This window comes from Cydia amplana, chromosome 1 (genome assembly GCF_948474715.1).
Source record: "Cydia amplana chromosome 1, ilCydAmpl1.1, whole genome shotgun sequence".
Taxonomy (NCBI): domain Eukaryota; kingdom Metazoa; phylum Arthropoda; class Insecta; order Lepidoptera; family Tortricidae; genus Cydia; species Cydia amplana.
Window position 1 is genome coordinate 17,789,440 of NC_086069.1, and position 23,030 is coordinate 17,812,469.

The following is a 23,030-nucleotide window of genomic DNA, read 5'->3' on the forward strand; positions in this document are numbered from 1 at the left end:
ACCGTGATAGCTAGACAGTTGAAATTTTCACAGATGATGTATTTCTATTGCCGCTATAACAACAAATACTAAAAACAGAATAAAATAAAGATTTAAGTGGGGCTCCCATACAACAAACGTGATTTTTGACCGAAGTTAAGCAACGTCGGGCGGGGTCAGTACTTGGATGGGTGACCGTTTTTTTGCTTGTTTTGCTCTATATGTTGATGGTGCGGAACCCTCCGTGCGCGAGTCCGACTCGCACTTGGCCGGTTTTTTATTTCAAACTATACGAAACCGAATTTTACATAGAAGAAAAAAAATCATGCTTAGTTGGGTGGATGTATCCTATATTATATGTATGTGTAAATTATTTTATAGACGAGACTTTCATGTTACACGCTAAGCCAACGTGCTCAATACGAGAAATTGTAATCCAAGATCGAACGTAAAAGTTCAACAAATCATGAAAGCCCGCGTAAACGCTGTCCTATTTACATATAAAGCACCTAACGTCGCTATTGTAGCGTCAGAACTTGCAAGAATTGGCCTTATGGGTGTGGTATTACATGCTATAATGACTGCATAGTGGGTACCTATCGCGTGTTCTGGATCACTACCCACCGCATAGTGGCGTGATTGCTGGTGCAGTGCATTACAGCTAGCCATCGATATCGGCAGAACGATATTCGGACTGCAAACTACCTACTTTGTACATACTTCTAAGAATTGTATAATATTTACATGCCGGAGTCATAAAATGCACTAATTAATTGGTGTCAGTCATTACTGGCATGAAAAAGCGTGGTCGATTTCGGATTCGATTCGAACATGGTATGGCTGCAAGTAGACACGAGGTAGTGTGCTGTGGGAGATCAATTGATGATTAAGTAAAGTACTGGAAGAGTATAATAACACATTATATAAACTAGCAAAAAGCAGAGCTTTGTAAGGGCTCGCGGAGTTTTTTTACCTAAACGTACCGGACCGCGACTTTGAATGCAGTCCGGGGCTTGTTCCATGTTCGATCGAGTGGGTATGTAATAAGTCCGTTAAGGACCGCAGCTATAAGTGAGAGCAAGAAAGAAATATATCTACCAATTGGACCCCGGTCGCTGTCCGGTACGCTTGTCTGTTACAACTTTTACTTTGTCCATTAAAAACGCGTCCAAACGACTAAATCAAATTTCCAATACCATCCACACGTAATATACAATTTCATAAGCGCTTATTTTTTGTAAGGAAGCCAACTGGCTTTCCTACATAATGTTGGGTCAGCGAGCCAATGTCCTTGAATTTATTAATGCGTCCACACCACACAATTGAGCGTAAAACTATCCCGTCTGCACACCTATTGGCGGTAATAATGCTGCTCCGCACATAAACTTATTATTACTTATCAAACTTATCAAGACGAGTGAGATGACCAAAACAGCGTGTGCCTATATGTTGCAACAAACGTGAGTTCCACTAAATACTGCCAGGATTCAGCTTCAGCTCTATCGTGAGTATCTCCTAAGTGCTCTTAAAGACGAGTCGGATGTCCAAAACAGCGTGTGTCTATGTTGCACCAAACCCGAGCTCCACTAGGTACTGTCAGGGTTCAGCATCAGCTCTATCTTGGGTACTACTCTCCTAAGTGCTCATCAAGACGAGTGAGATGACCAAAACATCGTGTGCCTATATTGCAACAAACCTGAGTTCCACTAAATACTGCCAGGGTTCAGCTACAGCTCTATTTTGGGTATATCCCAAGTGCTCAAAAAAAACTATTCGGAGGACCAAAACAGCGTTTGCCTATGTTGCACCAAACCTGAGTTCCAATAGGTACTGCCAGGGTTCAGCATCAGTTCTATCTGGGGTACTGCTCTCCCAAGTGCTCATTCTGACGAGTCGGATGTCCAAAACAGCGTGTATCTATGTTGCACCAAACCTGAGTTCTACTAGGTACAGCCAGGGTTTAGCATCAGCTCATCAGCTCTATCTTGGGTACTGCTCTCCCAAATGCCCATCAAGACGTGTCGAATGACTAAAACAGCATGTGCCTATGTTGCACCAAACCTGAGTTCCACTAGGTACAGCCAGGGTTCAGCATCAGCTCAATCTTGGGTACTACTCTCCTAAGTGCTCATCAAGACGAGTCGGATGACCAAAACAACGTGTGCATATGTTGTATTAAACCCGAGCTCCACTAGGTACTGCCAGGGTTCAGCATCAGCTCTATCTTGGGTACTGCTCTACCAAGTGATCATCATGACGAGTCGGATGTCCAACCCAGTGTGTGTCTATGTTGCACCAAACCTGAGTTCCGCTAGGTACAGCCAGGGTTCAGCATCAGCTCAGCTCTACCGTACTGCTCTCCCAAGTGCTCATCAAGACGTGTCGAATTACTAAAACAGCGTGTGCCTATGTTGCACCAAACCTGAGTTCCACTAGGTACTGTCAGGGTTCTGGGTCATTTTGTTGAACAGCACGCCGACGTTGCAATTGGCGTGCAGTCGGCGTGCAGTTTCCATACAAGTTATCTATATGCTTAGTTATGCTTATCTTTATTTATAATTATGGCAGTTCCTAGCAATAGTAACACTAAAATTGTTTCTCGAACTGAAAATACCCGATTTAAATTTGCTAACACAACATAACTGATCAGTTCATCGGCGTCACAGGACAGAACATACGAGTAATTTGACCTCCGCAGTGAATATGTCGTAGTCAGATCGTATAATCCGCCGTATTACATTACGGCTAGCCGTTTTACAAAACAGGGGCGTTTTGAAATACGGCGGTTCGACGATTAGCCGGATTGTCATTGCGATACGTTCTTCAATAAGGCGGCCTACGTTTAGCCGCATCGTATCTACTATTTAGATTGTAGAGTGACCAGTTCTTTCGGTCGCCTACGTAACCGGAGTTTGACAATGATTGCAATTTAATTTATTTTTACCATGGTCCCACCGCACTACATGTATTTCTTTTCCAAAACATTTCCTTCACAACTTAAATAGACGGAGCCCCGCAAGCGGGGCTCCTATTTCTGGGCGGTTTGCCCTTCGGGCTTCTCTACCTAACGAACCTAACCTACTTACCTACCTACGCTTTTTTCCCCAAAGTGTAATGTTTTCATGGACGTCTCACTAAATCAATAGGTAGGTAGGTTAGGTTCGTTAGGTAGCTTTAGATGCCCGAAGGGCAAACCGCTCAGAAATAGGGGCCCCGCGAAGCGGGGCTCCGTCTAGTTAAGTTGCGAAGAAAATGTTTCTTGAAAAGAAACAGTCTGACGAACTCCAGATTCGATGGACACCCCAGCGTTTTTCATAGTTTGTTGTTGTTATGTCAGGCAGCGCCTAGAGTGTTAAAAATGGGAACTAAAAACTGTCAAAGCGGCGGCTAATGACTCGCTGTATTACATTACGGCTAGCCGTGTTGAAGAACGTATGGCGCCGAATACATTCCGGCGGATTTTCATTCAGCCGTATTCAATCCGGCTAATCGTCGAACCGCCGCATTTCAAAACGCCCCTGATTTGTAAAACGGCTAGCCGTAATGTAATACGGCGGATTATACGATCCGACTGCGACAAATATACAGCAAGATTGAATGTTCCAATATTCAGAGAAACTTAATTGCTAAATTGGGAATCAAACCGAGCGAAGCGAGATGGGTCAGAATCTAAAATTTTAACCCTTTTTAGGGTTCCGTAGCCAAATGGCAAAAAACGGAACCCTTATAGATTCGTCATGTCTGTCTGTCTGTCTGTCTGTCCGTCTGTCTGTCCGTCCGTATGTCACAGCCACTTTTCTCCGAAACTATACGAACTATACTGTTGAAACTTGGTAAGTAGATGTATTCTGTGAACCGCATTAAGATTTTCACACAAAAATAGAAAAAAAAACAATAAATTTTTGGGGTTCCCCATACTTCGAACTGAAACTCAAAAATTTTTTTTTTCATCAAACCCATACGTGTGGGGTATCTATATAGGTCTTCAAAAATGATATTGAGGTTTCTAATATCATTTTTTTCTAAACTGAATAGTTTGCGCGAGAGACACTTCCAAAGTGGTAAAATGTGTGTCCCCCCCCCCCTGTAACTTCTAAAATAAGAGAATGATAAAACTAAAAAAAATATATGATGTACATTACCATGTAAACTTCCACCGAAAATTGGTTTGAACGAGATCTAGTAAGTAGTTTTTTTTTAATACGTCATAAATCGCCTAAATACGGAACCCTTCATGGGCGAGTCCGACTCGCACTTGGCCGCTTTTTTGTATTTATCGTTGTTAGCACATAGTACATTAGCACGAATTTTAATTCATAATATTTCTAATAGATGGCGCTAGTAGTAATACAAAGTGTTATTCCTTTATTTTATATTTTTAGGTTTATAAAATGATATTTTTATGTTTGATAACACATCTAGACATGAATTTAAATTACTATGTTAAATTTCAAACCTATAAGTGCGATAGTTTTTCAGTAAAGTGTACCACAAGAATGCATAGTTTGTCGAATAGTGATAGGGCTCGCTTCGCTCGCCCTAATTAATATTCAACCGAAATTAAAGTACCACCAAATGGGTTCAATAAAACCATAACTAATTTTAAATATTTTAATTTTTTTAATTTTAATTTTAATAACTATTACTATAATCATTTTATACAGTATTCATTCAAGGATTGCAACATTTGCAACGAAACGTAGCTGACGTTACGGTATTGAAGTAGTGTGAATTTCACAAACAAGTTGGTTTCGGTTATGGTATTACTGCGTGCCACCTGCCTCGCGCTTGTTATAATCTTTTGCGTACACCGTCTTATAATAAACGTAGGACGATTGTATAAGGAACAAAGTTTCGCTTCCCCCTCAGGCGAGGCAGGGGAAATTTAGAACAGATGCGATGTTACGGAGGGAAAATGCGGTCTTGAGGGTTTCAGCAGGTACCTACGACGTGGCTAAATTGAGACAATAACTCACTGTTTGTACTTTATTAAATTAGCACGGCATTGTATGCTTAGGTATACTGAAAATGTATGTGGGTGTTTTGAAGTGATTATCTGACGACAAATTTCATGCTAATTTGTACTTTCTTTCTCGTTAAATTCAACGGTAGATATTACAAAATTGAGGTGAGGTATTAGGTTAATAGTTATATATTACAAAAAAAGTTATCTTAGCATTCTAGTTATTTAGCGTATAATAAAAGAAAGTTATATAGAATACCTACAGTATATCTATGTTAGCACTTCTTTTGCCTCTTACCCTTCGGAAAGATGTTGGCTCTCTCATGCATGTTTTACCGTCTGTACAATGGACCTCTGCTCGTATTTTAATTATCACATAAAAAAAATGGTTTACAAATAGTAGTTTATGTGACTGCTACATAATGAAAGGCATTAATATACGAGTATGGGTTTATGGAACGAATGAAATGAGTTTCATAAAAGGATCACACGAGTATTTTAATTTTAATCGAAAAAAAATTAACGCGCCGGGGAAGTATGATAGTACTTATAGGCATATTTTGTGTTTCCAAGTATGTACCTACTATTTTCCGCTTAAAATCTCATGTTCAAACAGTGTCATTCTTCTTAGGTATGTACCGGGAAATAACCCTTCCTTCTTGGTTAGGAAACATTCTCAGGGGAAATTCAAAGACAAGCGGTACTGTAAAGCTCATGAATTAAGGTATCAACTGGTAAAGCGGGTATAAATGAGGTTTGAATATTACTGCAAAGTGCTAAAATCAAACCTTCATTAAATTTCTAAAACACTTTTTTTTTAATTCTAGTAACTTAACTATGCACTAAGATTTAATGTCTTGTCAAGTGTAGATTGGAGGCCACCATACTAGGAGATGAAAAACCTCAATGAGAAACTAAATTGTATGAGGCCACAAATTAAATTATTTTAATGAAAATATTTTAATTCGTGTTATTTTAAGTAGAAACACTACTTACTCCCTCTATATAAATTATAAACTGAAATAAATATCATATACCAAAGAAAAACTGACCAAGGCCTCAAATGCCCAAGGCCCTGGGTAAGTTTTTCTTTTGTATCGTATCCGATATTTATTTTATTTTCGAGAATGAATTGAGAAAAATCTGGGTCAAAGCCAACATTATCTAATAGCACGTGTTTCTTGTTTTTACAAGAATCTCAGGAAGAAGATGGTGTGTGTGTGTGTGTGTGTGTGTTTTCGTACAGTTAGCATTAAATGAATAGGTACCTAGTGACGGTCGAAGCGGTCAAATATATCGGAAGACGTCTTTATTTATATGTTAACAAAAATGTCTTAATGATATATGTATTTGGCTACTTTGTCACTATCTATTTGATACTGCATCCTCCTTGATTATGTTCTCTCTGTCAGGACTACTCAGAACACATGATACAAATCTATTGACATACAGACATACATACATACACCACTAAAATTATAACGCTGTCCGTAGACGGATAAAAAATAAGGGCTCAACTAGCGGTCTGTGGAGTCGGCTCGAGGTGTCGATCGATTCCGGTGATGTACGTGCTGTCGCCGTGACAAATTCTCGGTCCCTCGTGGCTGAGGATGCACAATTTCATGTAGAACGATCAATTCATCCGCTGAGACGTGAATAGCAGATTGATAGTCAAAATTTATCATACTTTTTCAGTTGTCATTTGGGACAAACACAAAACTGTGTTTGCGTCCTTCCTGTAGACATACCCAAAAGTTAAGGGCTATAAAGGTTAATTTTTCTTATTTAACCTTTATCTACGTGAAAAGGTAACTTACTCCTTTTATTTGAATAAGTATGATAAAAGCATTGCCAACATGCCTACAAGCTGTTAACAATTGTCCACAATTTTCTAATCAACTAAATGAAGCTTTAAGTTGTTGTTATCTACCTGGATAAATAAAATTGAATGTTACTGCAATATAATCTCATCGAAAACTACGTACATTATTATAAATATATTATAATAATTGAACAGCCTCTGCAAATGCGGTTGTGTTATATGTGGTATTAGTGTAACATACCGTACAATGACAGTAATTGCTAATCGTGTTAGTTGCGGATTATTAGTAGTATAATACATGCGTCTGCTCGCATAAAATCTAATAGCAATATTACAGCATCCCGTATGTGTAATTCATATTGAATACGTGATCGGGGACCACATTTTCACAAATTTTACTCCCTCTTGACCTCTAAATAAGTGGAGAAAAAATAGGGTATTTGACTAAGTACTATAGTTCGTTTTTTTTAGCATTAGAAAGAAGGTAAGCGATCTTGACATGTATTTTAATTAAAAACGCCTTTTAAAAATCAGTAACTTATACTTGTGAAAGCAGAAGAATATAAATGATCATATTAGTTTCATAATTATTACATGTTTACCGTGACTTATTTTTAAAACATGTTTTTCAATTAAAACACACATCAAGATTGTTTACCTTTTTTCTAATGCTAAAAAAAACGAACTATAGTCAAATCAGTTTCTTTTTTCGAACTGTCAAAACGATTTTGCTACTATGGAATTTATATGAAACACTAACATGTGACGTCACAATCAGATTACCTACCTACTCTTTATAGTTACTTTTTATACGGCTTTTAAAATAGAAATTGTGTCTAAAAACTAGCAAAAAGCAGAGCTTTGTAAGGGCTCGCGGAGTTTTTTTACCTAAACGTACCGGACCGCGACTTTGAATGCAGTCCGGGGCTTGTTCCATGTTCGATCGAGTGGGTATGTAATAAGTCCGTTAAGGACCGCAGCTATAAGTGAGAGCAAGAAAGAAATATATCTACCAATTGGACCCCGGTCGCTGTCCGGTACGCTTGTCTGTTACAACTTTTACTTTGTCCATTAAAAACGCGTCCAAACGACTAAATCAAATTTCCAATACCATCCACACGTAATATACAATTTCATAAGCGCTTATTTTTTGTAAGGAAGCCAACTGGCTTTCCTACATAATGTTGGGTCAGCGAGCCAATGTCCTTGAATTTATTAATGCGTCCACACCACACAATTGAGCGTAAAACTATCCCGTCTGCACACCTATTGGCGGTAATAATGCTGCTCCGCACATAAACTTATTATTACTTATCAAACTTATCAAGACGAGTGAGATGACCAAAACAGCGTGTGCCTATATGTTGCAACAAACGTGAGTTCCACTAAATACTGCCAGGATTCAGCTTCAGCTCTATCGTGAGTATCTCCTAAGTGCTCTTAAAGACGAGTCGGATGTCCAAAACAGCGTGTGTCTATGTTGCACCAAACCCGAGCTCCACTAGGTACTGTCAGGGTTCAGCATCAGCTCTATCTTGGGTACTACTCTCCTAAGTGCTCATCAAGACGAGTGAGATGACCAAAACATCGTGTGCCTATATTGCAACAAACCTGAGTTCCACTAAATACTGCCAGGGTTCAGCTACAGCTCTATTTTGGGTATATCCCAAGTGCTCAAAAAAAACTATTCGGAGGACCAAAACAGCGTTTGCCTATGTTGCACCAAACCTGAGTTCCAATAGGTACTGCCAGGGTTCAGCATCAGTTCTATCTGGGGTACTGCTCTCCCAAGTGCTCATTCTGACGAGTCGGATGTCCAAAACAGCGTGTATCTATGTTGCACCAAACCTGAGTTCTACTAGGTACAGCCAGGGTTTAGCATCAGCTCATCAGCTCTATCTTGGGTACTGCTCTCCCAAATGCCCATCAAGACGTGTCGAATGACTAAAACAGCATGTGCCTATGTTGCACCAAACCTGAGTTCCACTAGGTACAGCCAGGGTTCAGCATCAGCTCAATCTTGGGTACTACTCTCCTAAGTGCTCATCAAGACGAGTCGGATGACCAAAACAACGTGTGCATATGTTGTATTAAACCCGAGCTCCACTAGGTACTGCCAGGGTTCAGCATCAGCTCTATCTTGGGTACTGCTCTACCAAGTGATCATCATGACGAGTCGGATGTCCAACCCAGTGTGTGTCTATGTTGCACCAAACCTGAGTTCCGCTAGGTACAGCCAGGGTTCAGCATCAGCTCAGCTCTACCGTACTGCTCTCCCAAGTGCTCATCAAGACGTGTCGAATTACTAAAACAGCGTGTGCCTATGTTGCACCAAACCTGAGTTCCACTAGGTACTGTCAGGGTTCTGGGTCATTTTGTTGAACAGCACGCCGACGTTGCAATTGGCGTGCAGTCGGCGTGCAGTTTCCATACAAGTTATCTATATGCTTAGTTATGCTTATCTTTATTTATAATTATGGCAGTTCCTAGCAATAGTAACACTAAAATTGTTTCTCGAACTGAAAATACCCGATTTAAATTTGCTAACACAACATAACTGATCAGTTCATCGGCGTCACAGGACAGAACATACGAGTAATTTGACCTCCGCAGTGAATATGTCGTAGTCAGATCGTATAATCCGCCGTATTACATTACGGCTAGCCGTTTTACAAAACAGGGGCGTTTTGAAATACGGCGGTTCGACGATTAGCCGGATTGTCATTGCGATACGTTCTTCAATAAGGCGGCCTACGTTTAGCCGCATCGTATCTACTATTTAGATTGTAGAGTGACCAGTTCTTTCGGTCGCCTACGTAACCGGAGTTTGACAATGATTGCAATTTAATTTATTTTTACCATGGTCCCACCGCACTACATGTATTTCTTTTCCAAAACATTTCCTTCACAACTTAAATAGACGGAGCCCCGCAAGCGGGGCTCCTATTTCTGGGCGGTTTGCCCTTCGGGCTTCTCTACCTAACGAACCTAACCTACTTACCTACCTACGCTTTTTTCCCCAAAGTGTAATGTTTTCATGGACGTCTCACTAAATCAATAGGTAGGTAGGTTAGGTTCGTTAGGTAGCTTTAGATGCCCGAAGGGCAAACCGCTCAGAAATAGGGGCCCCGCGAAGCGGGGCTCCGTCTAGTTAAGTTGCGAAGAAAATGTTTCTTGAAAAGAAACAGTCTGACGAACTCCAGATTCGATGGACACCCCAGCGTTTTTCATAGTTTGTTGTTGTTATGTCAGGCAGCGCCTAGAGTGTTAAAAATGGGAACTAAAAACTGTCAAAGCGGCGGCTAATGACTCGCTGTATTACATTACGGCTAGCCGTGTTGAAGAACGTATGGCGCCGAATACATTCCGGCGGATTTTCATTCAGCCGTATTCAATCCGGCTAATCGTCGAACCGCCGCATTTCAAAACGCCCCTGATTTGTAAAACGGCTAGCCGTAATGTAATACGGCGGATTATACGATCCGACTGCGACAAATATACAGCAAGATTGAATGTTCCAATATTCAGAGAAACTTAATTGCTAAATTGGGAATCAAACCGAGCGAAGCGAGATGGGTCAGAATCTAAAATTTTAACCCTTTTTAGGGTTCCGTAGCCAAATGGCAAAAAACGGAACCCTTATAGATTCGTCATGTCTGTCTGTCTGTCTGTCTGTCCGTCTGTCTGTCCGTCCGTATGTCACAGCCACTTTTCTCCGAAACTATACGAACTATACTGTTGAAACTTGGTAAGTAGATGTATTCTGTGAACCGCATTAAGATTTTCACACAAAAATAGAAAAAAAAACAATAAATTTTTGGGGTTCCCCATACTTCGAACTGAAACTCAAAAATTTTTTTTTTCATCAAACCCATACGTGTGGGGTATCTATATAGGTCTTCAAAAATGATATTGAGGTTTCTAATATCATTTTTTTCTAAACTGAATAGTTTGCGCGAGAGACACTTCCAAAGTGGTAAAATGTGTGTCCCCCCCCCCCTGTAACTTCTAAAATAAGAGAATGATAAAACTAAAAAAAATATATGATGTACATTACCATGTAAACTTCCACCGAAAATTGGTTTGAACGAGATCTAGTAAGTAGTTTTTTTTTAATACGTCATAAATCGCCTAAATACGGAACCCTTCATGGGCGAGTCCGACTCGCACTTGGCCGCTTTTTTGTATTTATCGTTGTTAGCACATAGTACATTAGCACGAATTTTAATTCATAATATTTCTAATAGATGGCGCTAGTAGTAATACAAAGTGTTATTCCTTTATTTTATATTTTTAGGTTTATAAAATGATATTTTTATGTTTGATAACACATCTAGACATGAATTTAAATTACTATGTTAAATTTCAAACCTATAAGTGCGATAGTTTTTCAGTAAAGTGTACCACAAGAATGCATAGTTTGTCGAATAGTGATAGGGCTCGCTTCGCTCGCCCTAATAACTGCTGTGTACGTTTCTCTATTAATATTCTGGTGCTTTATTTCAAGCACTGTGTAAGATAATTTATTTGAAATACAGTCAAATACCCTATTGAGTGATTTTCAACCTTCTTCTTCATGACGCGACCCCTTTGACGTGAAAATATTTTTCGGGATGAAACAAGGAATTAAATGAAACAAGTCTTCGTGATCTGACCCCTGATCCTCCGCTGTTTGAAAGCTATTTGTTTGTTTATTTATTTTTTACTAAGCGTGTTTTACAGTTCTATAGTTAACTAAATTATATTTATACAAAATAGATCACGATAAAGCAGTTTTATAATAAACTCGTAACTAACTCTATTTTAAACGTTCAATTTAGAATAAATACACGTACCTATTTACTAGTCTTTTTCGCAGTTTGAGGAAACCTAATTAAAAATTCAACTCTGCTCAAAGTAAAATAGTTTTAACAAGTATTGAATTTAAGTATTTTTTAATATAAAATGAAATCAGCTATGTAAGTCTGTACTGATGTGGAAGTATGGTTTAAAAAATGCCCTTTGGTGTCGAAAGTGGTAAAGAGTGCAAAGTTTACTTGGCCGAGGGTTGATCCGTCCATTAGCTGGATGCTTGTATATTTGCATAGTGTTTCAAACTAGGGCTAATCTGAAAAAGGTTGTCTTCAGGCGCAATCTCACACACAATGTTGATCTTTCTATTAGCTTCAACAAACAGCGACGTTGATTTTTATCTACTTACACAGGATTCAGTACTGACCCAGATTCAGAATATTGAAAGGGTACATAAAGCAACTTTCAGTTACAGCAAAAGAGTAATAGGGCATATTACGCAAAACTCTGCGTAGGGGGCGCCACTAGAACTCAATCGCTCGAATATGCAAGAGTGATAGAGAGGCAGATAACGAAATTTCGATTTTCGTGTTTCGCGGTAAACAAATCGCATTGACTCATCAGTGTCATATTTATTCGTAGAGTCTGTGCGTAAAAGAGCCGTAGATTGTATTGGGCCCCATACATTCCACGACTCTTCTCTTTCCGCATAGACTCTAACAAACTATCTGTAAAAACTTGTCAAAAAACTGTTTAAGGCACAGTAGTATAAATTACTCTTTACGATAAGCGCTAGTGCTGCACTCTGGCGGCAGAACATTGCAGTAATACCCCCTATTGTCAGGCAGAATTATTTACATAACCGGAATAGACAGTGTACAGTCAGTAAAACTACCAGTATGGTACCCTTGTATACAAATATGTATGCAGGGGTGCTGAACTAATAGTTTTTCTGACTGTACATACGGCCCATGCAGTCGAGAATCTATCAATTCACGACCTTGCCTCAATCATCCGTCAAGCTCAATCACCGTAACGCCGTAAATAAGTTCGTCTCAAACCACAAGATCCGAAATGCTTAAAGCAAACGGGGCTCCATAATTTATCAGCTTTTTTAAATCGACTTGCTCTATCCGATACCCATCGCGTGAACTGGCTCGGTAATACGTTCGCGGAGAATCGATAATGTGTTCAATAAAAGATATCAGAAACAGTCGAGTAATAATGACGCCTATGAAGAAACCATGCCTAGAGTAAAATGCAGTATACTCGCCATTGTTTGATAAATTTCTTACTCATAATGAAATGGTTTTATTACGGTTTTTAGTTATATATTTCTTCTAACGTATTCTACGTTACAACGTAATTTATGACTCGAGAGCTTAATCTTTATCTTATATATATGTCGACGCGGTACAGTGTTATATGACCTCAAGTACATTTAGCCATTCCTGATTACCTAAACCTATGTTCAATATTTTAATAGTACCCTCTCGAAAGCATGCAATGGTGCATACATTTCAAAACTGAAAATCTATGGGTACTATAGCCATATAGGTAGAATTTAAATATCCATAATTAGTCCTTCGTCTTCCTCAATCAATAAAATTTACCGATACACCAAAATACGAGTATGTATAACTGTTTTCAAAAGTAGCACACAAATTTTTTATTTCACTAAAATCATATCGGCGACGTAACACTATATTGTAACATTGCCCTTAAGCAAACGTTGCGCTGTTCCATTTTCCCGATATTTATGAAATCCTCCACCACCCCGTGTTTGTGTTGCTGCGCAAACTTGCACAGGGGTGTTGATGACTCTGCGCTATCAAGCTAGTTTTGTACATTTCATTTCATGGAAGGAACACAGACGATAAACGCTTCCGTTATAGCAAATTGAATAGGTAACCTAAGAAAACTTCTTTGCGAAAAAGGTCTGTGTGTTCACAGTTCACACACGTACGCGCAAAATAATGAAAATAGATTACTCCAGATTGCAGTAGTCTGAAGCACCTATCTTAATGGCAGCATTATCGAGCTCAGCGGCTAATGAAATTTGTAGCACCAGGTACGATCCGAAGCGTGGATTACAGCAATTGTACCTAACTTTACGACGGCGGCGTTTGTTTTTCGCCGGCGATGACGTCACAATTTTCTTGACGTATTTTTTTGTGTAGAAAAGTAGAAATTTATATTTGTTTCTCATGGTCTTTGATCACAAACTTTTTATCGTGTATCCTTAAAACTATTGTATTCTCTAGAACATCGTGCAGATATTGCTTTAAGTTTAAGTGATAGAATAGCTCTCAAAGGAAATGGATTGTGCATTATTGTCAGGTTTAGAGCCTACATTAATCATACTAGCTCTGTCTCAGTAGCAGGCCTATGGAACTCTCCGCGCGAGCTCGGTTTTATACCTACGAATCCGTTCCCGTTCACGGTAGAAAAACAAGTGTTAGAAATATAAGATAATTTATATCATTATTATTGGCAAAACACTTTTAGCCATCAAACTATTTCTATTTTGATACCAGTTGTTAATATTAAATAAAAAAATACGGTCATTGATTAGCTTTTTACCACAGTATTGCATTGCGGCATCCGGTGTAATATATCCTGTGTTTTTGTGATACTAATTTAACCTAATAAATAACTTATGTAAGATAAACATATATCATAACTAATTAAATAATAAGAAAAGAATTTACAACTGTTTAAAAGTGGTAATAAATGTGATCTTTGTTTAAATAGTTGTAACACCACGAATGGATTGTCTTCCGCGGTCAATATGGCGTCATCTGTGTAAAATTACGGCTGTGTTGTTTTGGTTAAAATATATTATTGTACTAAGCAGTGAATAGTGGTTTAATTTTATTATCTCAGAAGTGGGATGGAACATCTACGTCCAATATAAAGGTGAAGTATTTGCGATTTAACCGTGTTTTGACCGGTAAGTGCCAATTGCATTGTTTATGTTTACATTTCTATGAACCGGCTGGATGTCGGCTAGTGCAACCGAAAACGACCAACCTTTTTCCCTTCTTCCAATGGCTGACATTTGTTTTGAATGAATATGCTGATTAAAGATACTATTTTATTTCATTATCTAAAACATACTTGTTAAGATTTGTATGTTTCTCTTGTTTATTTCGGAAGACGTTGGTCGAGGTTCTTATTGATATCAAAATAAAGTCTAAATTTGGTCAAATCGTTTTTTTTTGTAAACAAAGTGTTCATGAAAAATGGTGGATCAAATTGAAGTTAAGTACATAGTGATTTGCATAATTTAATTATCAAACTGCAACGTATTGATAGTTTCAATTTTATGAACTATTTCCGAGTATAGCCGAGTTATAGCTAGATGCTGAAATTGCAACGTTATTGCTGGGACCGGAGAGTTGAAATTACAATGTCAAATAATTTTGATATCGCAGTTTTCACAATTTCGCATGACATTGTACTCGGTATGTTTTAAGTTTATTTACTTATTTTGCATTAATCTGTAATGTACAAAAAAATATCATCCAGGAGGCGGATTTAAATCCGCAAAGTAGGTATTTATTCTTATCCAGTAATCCGTTTTCGATCAAAATTGTTGTTCGAATTACAAATTTTGATACATTTAATTTTGCTTGCATAATGATAACCGCGGACAGTATCATAGTTAAGCGATTGAGACAGATCGCGTCACCTATTTTACCGCGGACTGCTAGTTTAGTAAGTATTGTTTGAAGTTTTACCACGCGTAGTAAATGGGTGAACTTATACATTACGGACAGCGGGGAAGTACGTGCATTGTTTCCGTCGGCAGTCATGTTTAAAGTTGTAAAAGCTTATGGTTACACAGTGTTCCCTTGCTGTGGAGTGGACCTTATGCGCAGTATATACATATACCTATAAATATTATATATACCTATATATGTAGAAGCGAAGTTTGGAATACAGAAATATATACAGATATATAATAATTCTGGTTACCATTGGAGTTGATGCTGAAAATATGCTAGTACCTTTCATAGAAACATTTTAGATAATGAGGTACCTATACAAACTCATTTTAAATTTATGTCCTACCCATCACTAGAAGTCTATAAGTTGTAAATATAGTAGCAAGAAGGTAGTTCGTCTTCACTGTGTTGATTATGTTGAAATCCTGTCGACTACTTAAAAACTTACTAGACTAGCCTATGGCCTAGCATTATGATTGTGCATAGAAAAATAGAGTCACCAGTCGCATACAGTTTTACGATTTTCATTATCTTTACTTTTAAATCTATGGGTATTACTGATAAGTGATAACTGATAACCATCTTTAAATTGATTTGGTTGTTGAAATAATTATTCAGATTTATATTTTTACCTACAGTTTTTATCAGCTACAGTTACTTTTTGTCAGTAGACAAAGTTCCAGTTGAAAGTATATTGCAGTAACGCCATGTTGAATACAAGCCTTAAATATATTTTCAGTAATAATCAAGCTTAAATGATTAGCGAATACCTATACATATGACATGTTTTAAAATAAAAGTTGTACTTTAATAAATTAGAATAGTACTTTTATCTCTGAGCTGTTCTATACCTATAATTTGTATCTTCTAATTTAAGTTTCGACAATTTCCACAAACAGTCAACAGAGCTCATTTAGTTACCATGATATACCTAAATTACAAAATGTTATGTCCAAGGCCCCAACGTTGTCTGTTCTCTTTGACGGCGCAGCAACTAGTATCATTTCTCTCTCCTCGCTCTTAAAAAAAAAGCCGTTTGTCAAAAAAGGACAACCATATTGTTGACAAGATGGACTTCAAATCAAGAGGTGTTACCGTTTTAGGTGGTGACAAGTTGTGTATGTGTGCGTAAAAACGTATGTATGCTCTTTTAGGGATGTGAAAACTCGAATTTAATCATGTTATATATCGATAAACGCTACACAGCGGAACGAAATAGCGATTAATTGAAGCTTCAATATCTTCGTTAAAAATAAACATAATTGAAATGCTAATGGATAATGAATATATTATAATATCATAATATAATTCAATTATTGCGGAACACATATTTTAGTAGGTATTTGTGTATTGTAATTAAAAATTTGAACTTTCCCTTTGTTCCCTGATGTGGCGCGACGATAAAATCGTGATCTGATAACCTCCATAAAGAATAGAAGTGTTTTTTTTGTTTATTTTAGTTGTCGTTAAACCTTTCAAGTAAAATTAAAATTGCAAGAAATGTCGATAGTTTATCGATATGACTTTATCGACATGGCTACAGCAAGGTGGATTCACATTGTTAATCGTACACTAAACAAAAGTGGTAACAGTGACAGCTCGCTTAGACTTTATCTTTAAGTACCTATATTGTATCTATGGTAATGTCTATTTGAGCACAAATTTATAGTGCCAATAGAGGCGCAGTATACTAGCATTATTATGGTCAAAGAAATTGTTACAACTGGAAATATAAAAGGCGTGGTCATTTGTAGGCCAATTTTGAGACTCAATAATAATCTAATTACAACAATTTTGACAGCGAATATATCTGAATTTGTGTGGGGATATGCAAACAAACAACAAAGATTTATTTAAACCAGTACTTTGGAAGATTACATGAGTTTACTTTAAATCAAAGCTTTTTATTTGAGTCGTCGAGATCCTGACCTGCACGGCAGCTACAACAGGCAATTTTTACAGTACGACTATTGGGCAATTGTTCCATTACTACTAGTGCCTAGATCCAAATTGGATTTATAATATAAATTTTATACTTATAATGTTTTTTAGACTGAGGAATGGTTCTAGAGTTCTCGATCCGAAAATACATAATAATAATGTTAACTCAGCAGATAGATAAAACTGTGGATAGGACTAGCCTCTAATTTTGAGCCTGGTTCTGAAAATTAATATTGTTACTCGGAGAGGCAGTGAATAAAAGTATTCTCTTTATTACAATTATTATACAACTATAATTTACAAATGTAATTAATTGTATTGATTATGGTTTCGTAAAAATAGTTTGTATACATGAAATTCATATTCATGAGTTTGCTGCACACGTGTTTCATTTTAATTTAAGTTATTGCTAACGCAATTCCTACCAAAGTCTAACCGATATATATTAATATATCTTTGTGTATGTTTCATAAGTAAAGTGTAGTATGTTTAATGATTTACATGTCGGAATTGAGTGCATACGTCTGAGTGCTGAGACAATATGGTTGGAGGCCGCTGCATCCAGTGTGTGTACGCGGTACCTGGAAGATAACTCACCACCACTTCACTGCGCTTAGTTGAACTGAGTGCATACATCCGAGTGCTAAGATGACATGGTTGGAGGCCGCTGCATCCAATCTGTGTGCGCAGCAGCTGGAAGATAACTCACCACCACTTCACTGCGCTTAGTTTGGCTGAGGCTGCTACGTCCAGCGTGCGTACGCGATAACAAGATCTATTTGAAACGCTTGCTTGAGGCCGATACCCCCTGTGCGGGTACGCGGTAACAAGCGTTAGGACCTCTGAGGCCGATAGCTCCCTGTGTGAGAACGCGGTAACAGGGGTCACCCAATAAGCTCGCTTGAGGCCGATAGCTCCCTGTGTGAGAACGCGGTAACAAGCAGCACCACTTACGCTTGCATGAGACGGAGGCTCCCTGTGCGGGTACGCCGTAACAAGTGTGATAGATCGCCTGAGGCCGATAGCTTCCTGTGTGAGAACGCGGTAACAGGGATCACCAAATAAGCTTGCTTGAGGCCGATAGCTCCCTGTGCGAGACCGCGGTAACAGTAAGTCAAAAGCATTTATTTGTCCAACAGGTATATATACATAAATACGGGCCCCATATACATCATCATTGTATCACTATGTTGCACCGTAAGGTGAACAATTTTTCATTTATGGACTGTGACTGCATGCTGTGCACAGTTACCATTAATTGTCAAAATCATTTAACAAAGTTCACTTACACTATAATATGTTTCTCAACATTTGTTACAATTACGCGCAAAGGGTCAATACTTGCCATATTGATGTGTGAATAAGTTATTTGTTTCAAAATGTCCATAAAAAGAGTTATTAATTTCTTTTGTGTAATTTTTGAAAAAAAATGGAAAGCAATGTCACAGATCTATAGCTGGCTAAATCTTGTCACCTTTTCTCTAAAAGCGGTTTTACGATACCTATTTTTAATCGTTCTGGGAATTCTCCCATTTCCCCTTCCTGTTTGGATTTACCAAGTTTGATTTGTAAAGTACTTGTTAAAAGCTTGCGCAATTTTCTTTCCTTTAAAATATATTTTATTCAATATAGAATATAGTATCCAATTTATTAAAAATATATCAAAAGTGACTATTGTTTCTCGGAACCCTATCTGAGGCCGATAGCTCCCTGTGTGAGAACGCGGTAACAGGGATCACCAAGTAAGCTTGCTTGAGCCTGATAGCTCCCTGTGTGAAAACGCGGTAACAAGCAGCACCACTTGCATAAGACGGATGCTCCCTGTGCGGGTACGCCGTAACAAGCTCACCATACAGCCTGTGTCTGTACACTTAATTTGCTACAACTTACCAAACACCCTTACGGCCTGTGTGGTTATTGTGGTATATAATGATAACAGTACAAATGTTAGTATACCCTGTGTGTGTACTTTGCTACCACTTACCAAACGCTCTTACACCCTGTGTGTGTATCGTGATATACTTAATGATAACTATACGCATGTTTTACACCCTGTGTGTGTACTTTGCCACGACTTAACGAATACTGTGACGTCCGGTCTGTATGACCTGTAATTAAATGACAACCTTTAAAATTACATCCTGTATGTATACTACGAGGGGCGTTCAAAATATTCTCGGTATTGATATCTTACGACCTCTTCTAAAATTTCTTTCGTTACTGGCCGCTAAGGTTTATTCATTGACATTAAAAAAAAGTATAATTCGAACCGAGATAGTCTTTTGTTTTTCTGCAATTGCTGAACAAACATGAACATCCTGTGCGAATTGACAATGTTAACTAAATTAGAACATCGATGCGTGATAAAATTCTTGACAAAACAGGGTAAAAATCAAAAAACCATAAAAGAGGAAATGGATTGTGTTTACCGTGAGTCTGCTCCTTCTTTATCTACCATTCAAAAGTGGTCAAGCGAGTTTAAACGCGGAAGGGAGAGTATTGAAGATGACCCTAGACCTGGCCGGCCTGTAGTAGCTACTTCACAAGAAAATATTGATAAAGTGGAAAAACTTATATTGGAAGATGGTCGAGTGAAGGTAAAATCTATAGCACAAGTAACCAATCTCTTTATTGGTACCGTACATGATATTATACATGACCATCTTAATATGTCAAAAGTAAGTGCAAGATGGGTTCCGCGAATGCTGACTCGGCTTCAAAAAGACATGCGTGTAGCTTGTTGTTCCGATTTTATTGACCTGTGCGGTGAAAATCCTGATGAGGTGCTGCAAAGAATAGTTACTGGAGATGAAACCTGGGTTCATCATTATGACCCAGAGAGTAAACAAGAGTCCATGCAGTGGCACATTAAGGGTTCAGCTCATCCCAAGAAGTTGAAGGTCATCCCTTCAGCTGGCAAGGTCATGGCCACGATATTTTGGGATTGTGACGGAGTATTACTAATCGATTATAAAGAAAAAGGTGTAAATATCACAGGACAGTACTACGCTAACATTCTACGTCAATTAAAGGATGTAATTAAAGAAAAGAGGCGAGGAAAGTTAACCAAAGGTATTCTGCTTCTGCATGACAACGCCCCCGTCCATACTGCTCATATTGCCAAGGCAGCTATTGTTGAACGTGGGTTTAAAACTGTTACTCACCCACCGTATAGTCCGGACTTAGCCCCCAGCGACTTCTTTTTGCTCCCCAATCTTAAAAAGGATCTGCGTGGAAATAAATTTTCTGACGATGAAGCATTGAAGGCGGCAGTGGAGGAGCATTTTTACACGAAAGATAAAAAATATTTTTACGAGGGATTAAAAAAAAAAATTGATCGATCTTTTAAGTGTATGAACATAGGGGGGGAGTATATTGAAAAATAAAAATATCAAACTTTTCGTACTTGTTTGTTTTCATTCTCATACCGAGAATATTTTGAATACCCCTCGTATGTGACAAAACAACCTTCGAGACACTGTTACATTCTGTGTGAGTCTGACACTGTTAATTTCTGTTTCTGAGGTCTACGTACTACGCGCCGAGATGTTCCAGCTTCGATCGCGCCACTAGGCCACTACACTAATTTCAACTCTTTTGTGGCGAGCGTACCGCAACCTCTGCAGGGGACAATCGAGTGCGCCGATTTATGGTCAAAAGGTGTCGTGTTTCGGAGTTCCCGCGGAAAACTGCCGGATCCGACACAAGACCAGACGATTCAACGGAGCCACGCTGTTTTGTCCCCGAAATAGTGTTAACTTTTAAGTTTATAAAATGTTATGTATGTTAGTCTGTAAGGTATTTGTAATATAGCCTTGTTGCTTGTCTGATTTAAATTTTAAATTAATAAATAAATAACTGCCAAAGACTGTAAGGACAATCTAGTGTGTATGACTGGAGACAAGATGAAAAGTCACTAGATTCTACTTATGTTACGTTTACCCACATCAAGTTAGCGACTAATTTGTGTTTAAGAATAAGTGTGTAAAAGTGAAGGATTTTTTTTACCATTTAAAAAAAAATAGAGACTATGTTATCCCAGTAGTATTTTGTTAAAATAATACTGAATGTCATAATACATAGACCAAAATGTATTTTTTATTATAATTGTCAATATGTGTTTGTGTTAGCAATAAATAATGATATATAATTGAATGAGGACATCCAATCTGTTAAGGATGGCCGAAAAAGTAACAAGTAACTTAGTAAGATTTCTAACTTGCTTTGTTTTTGTTTTTTTTTGTTTTTTATGACATCAAAGAATGTAAAAATAAGTTTGTCGCTTAACAGATAAAGCTTTAACGCATGTTTAATTGTTCAAATTTGAACTTTAATAGCTGTCAATACAGTTGAATATTATAACTAACATATTATACTTACGGTTTCATGTGCGGTAAAGTGGTTAATTTCTGTTCGTAATTGTTATCTACTTATACCATACTTTATCATCTTCATGTTGTATGATAGATTGTTTGTTTTATGTGTATTTAGTAATAGATTTCTTTCATCCTACTAACATTATGTACGTTTATCGATTTCTGCGAAAGGTAGTCTGGAAGAGATCGCTTTTTGGAGATAAGACCGCCTGCTGTTTACCTCTACTTCTTTTGCAGTTTTCTTTCTGTATTGTTTTATTGAAGTGTGTAATAAAGAGTATTTATATTGTATTGTATACAATACACAGTGCAATTGGGCAGCGGAATTGGTAACGCATTGGACCGGCAATCCAAGGATGTGGGTTCGAGTCCCACGTTGGCCAGAGTTGATCATCGTTAATATTTTTTTTCATTGTGATTGACATCTGTATTTACAATTTATAGAATACACAGTATTGTCTCATCCTCGTAATTGTAGGACACGTAAATTAATTGTATTTTGTAAGACAAAGATTTCGATTATTTTTCTTACCTACGAAGTCCGTGATAAGTAGCATATCATTGTCATGTTTTATTATTTATTATTATATTCTTAATTACTTATAATTAATTATTTAAAATTATTTATAATTTTATCAATAAATATCTCAATCTCAAATTCTTAGAAAATAAATAGCGTATATCTCTATTGCCTAGGGTCAGGCAAAAATTCAGGATGGCCGATTGTTAGAAATATAAGATAATTTATATCATTATTATTGGCAAAACACTTTTAGCCATCAAACTATTTCTATTTTGATACCAGTTGTTAATATTAAATAAAAAAATACGGTCATTGATTAGCTTTTTACCACAGTATTGCATTGCGGCATCCGGTGTAATATATCCTGTGTTTTTGTGATACTAATTTAACCTAATAAATAACTTATGTAAGATAAACATATATCATAACTAATTAAATAATAAGAAAAGAATTTACAACTGTTTAAAAGTGGTAATAAATGTGATCTTTGTTTAAATAGTTGTAACACCACGAATGGATTGTCTTCCGCGGTCAATATGGCGTCATCTGTGTAAAATTACGGCTGTGTTGTTTTGGTTAAAATATATTATTGTACTAAGCAGTGAATAGTGGTTTGGGTGGTGGTGGTGGAAGCCAGTTGGTTGCCACGCGCGCTCACGCACGTACGTCGCGTCGCCGCGCGCTCGAATATGCTAAAATGTATGCGAAAGAAATGTCTTGAATCATTAACAAATAACACTACTTGTAGTGTGGATGAATGCAGAAACAACAAAACTAATAAAAAATACCGTTTTTGCTCTTCCGATAGATAGGAAAAGTAGGTAGACATTCTCAATACAAGTACGTTTGGTTTTATTTTTACGATAGTTTCAATTGTGGTTGCAAGCTACAATAAGCTACTTAG

General features: G+C 37.6%; 1 protein-coding gene and 1 non-coding gene across 4 annotated transcripts in view; one reads left to right on the forward strand and one right to left on the reverse strand.

Annotated features, from left to right (window-relative positions):
* LOC134649151 (uncharacterized) overlaps positions 1 to 23,030 on the reverse strand; it is a 110,706-nt gene that overhangs the window by 28,720 nt on the left and 58,956 nt on the right. The window lies entirely within an intron of this gene.
* Positions 21,920 to 21,986, forward strand: Trnaa-ggc (transfer RNA alanine (anticodon GGC)). The gene has a single exon. It is a non-coding gene; the product is annotated as a tRNA-Ala (tRNA).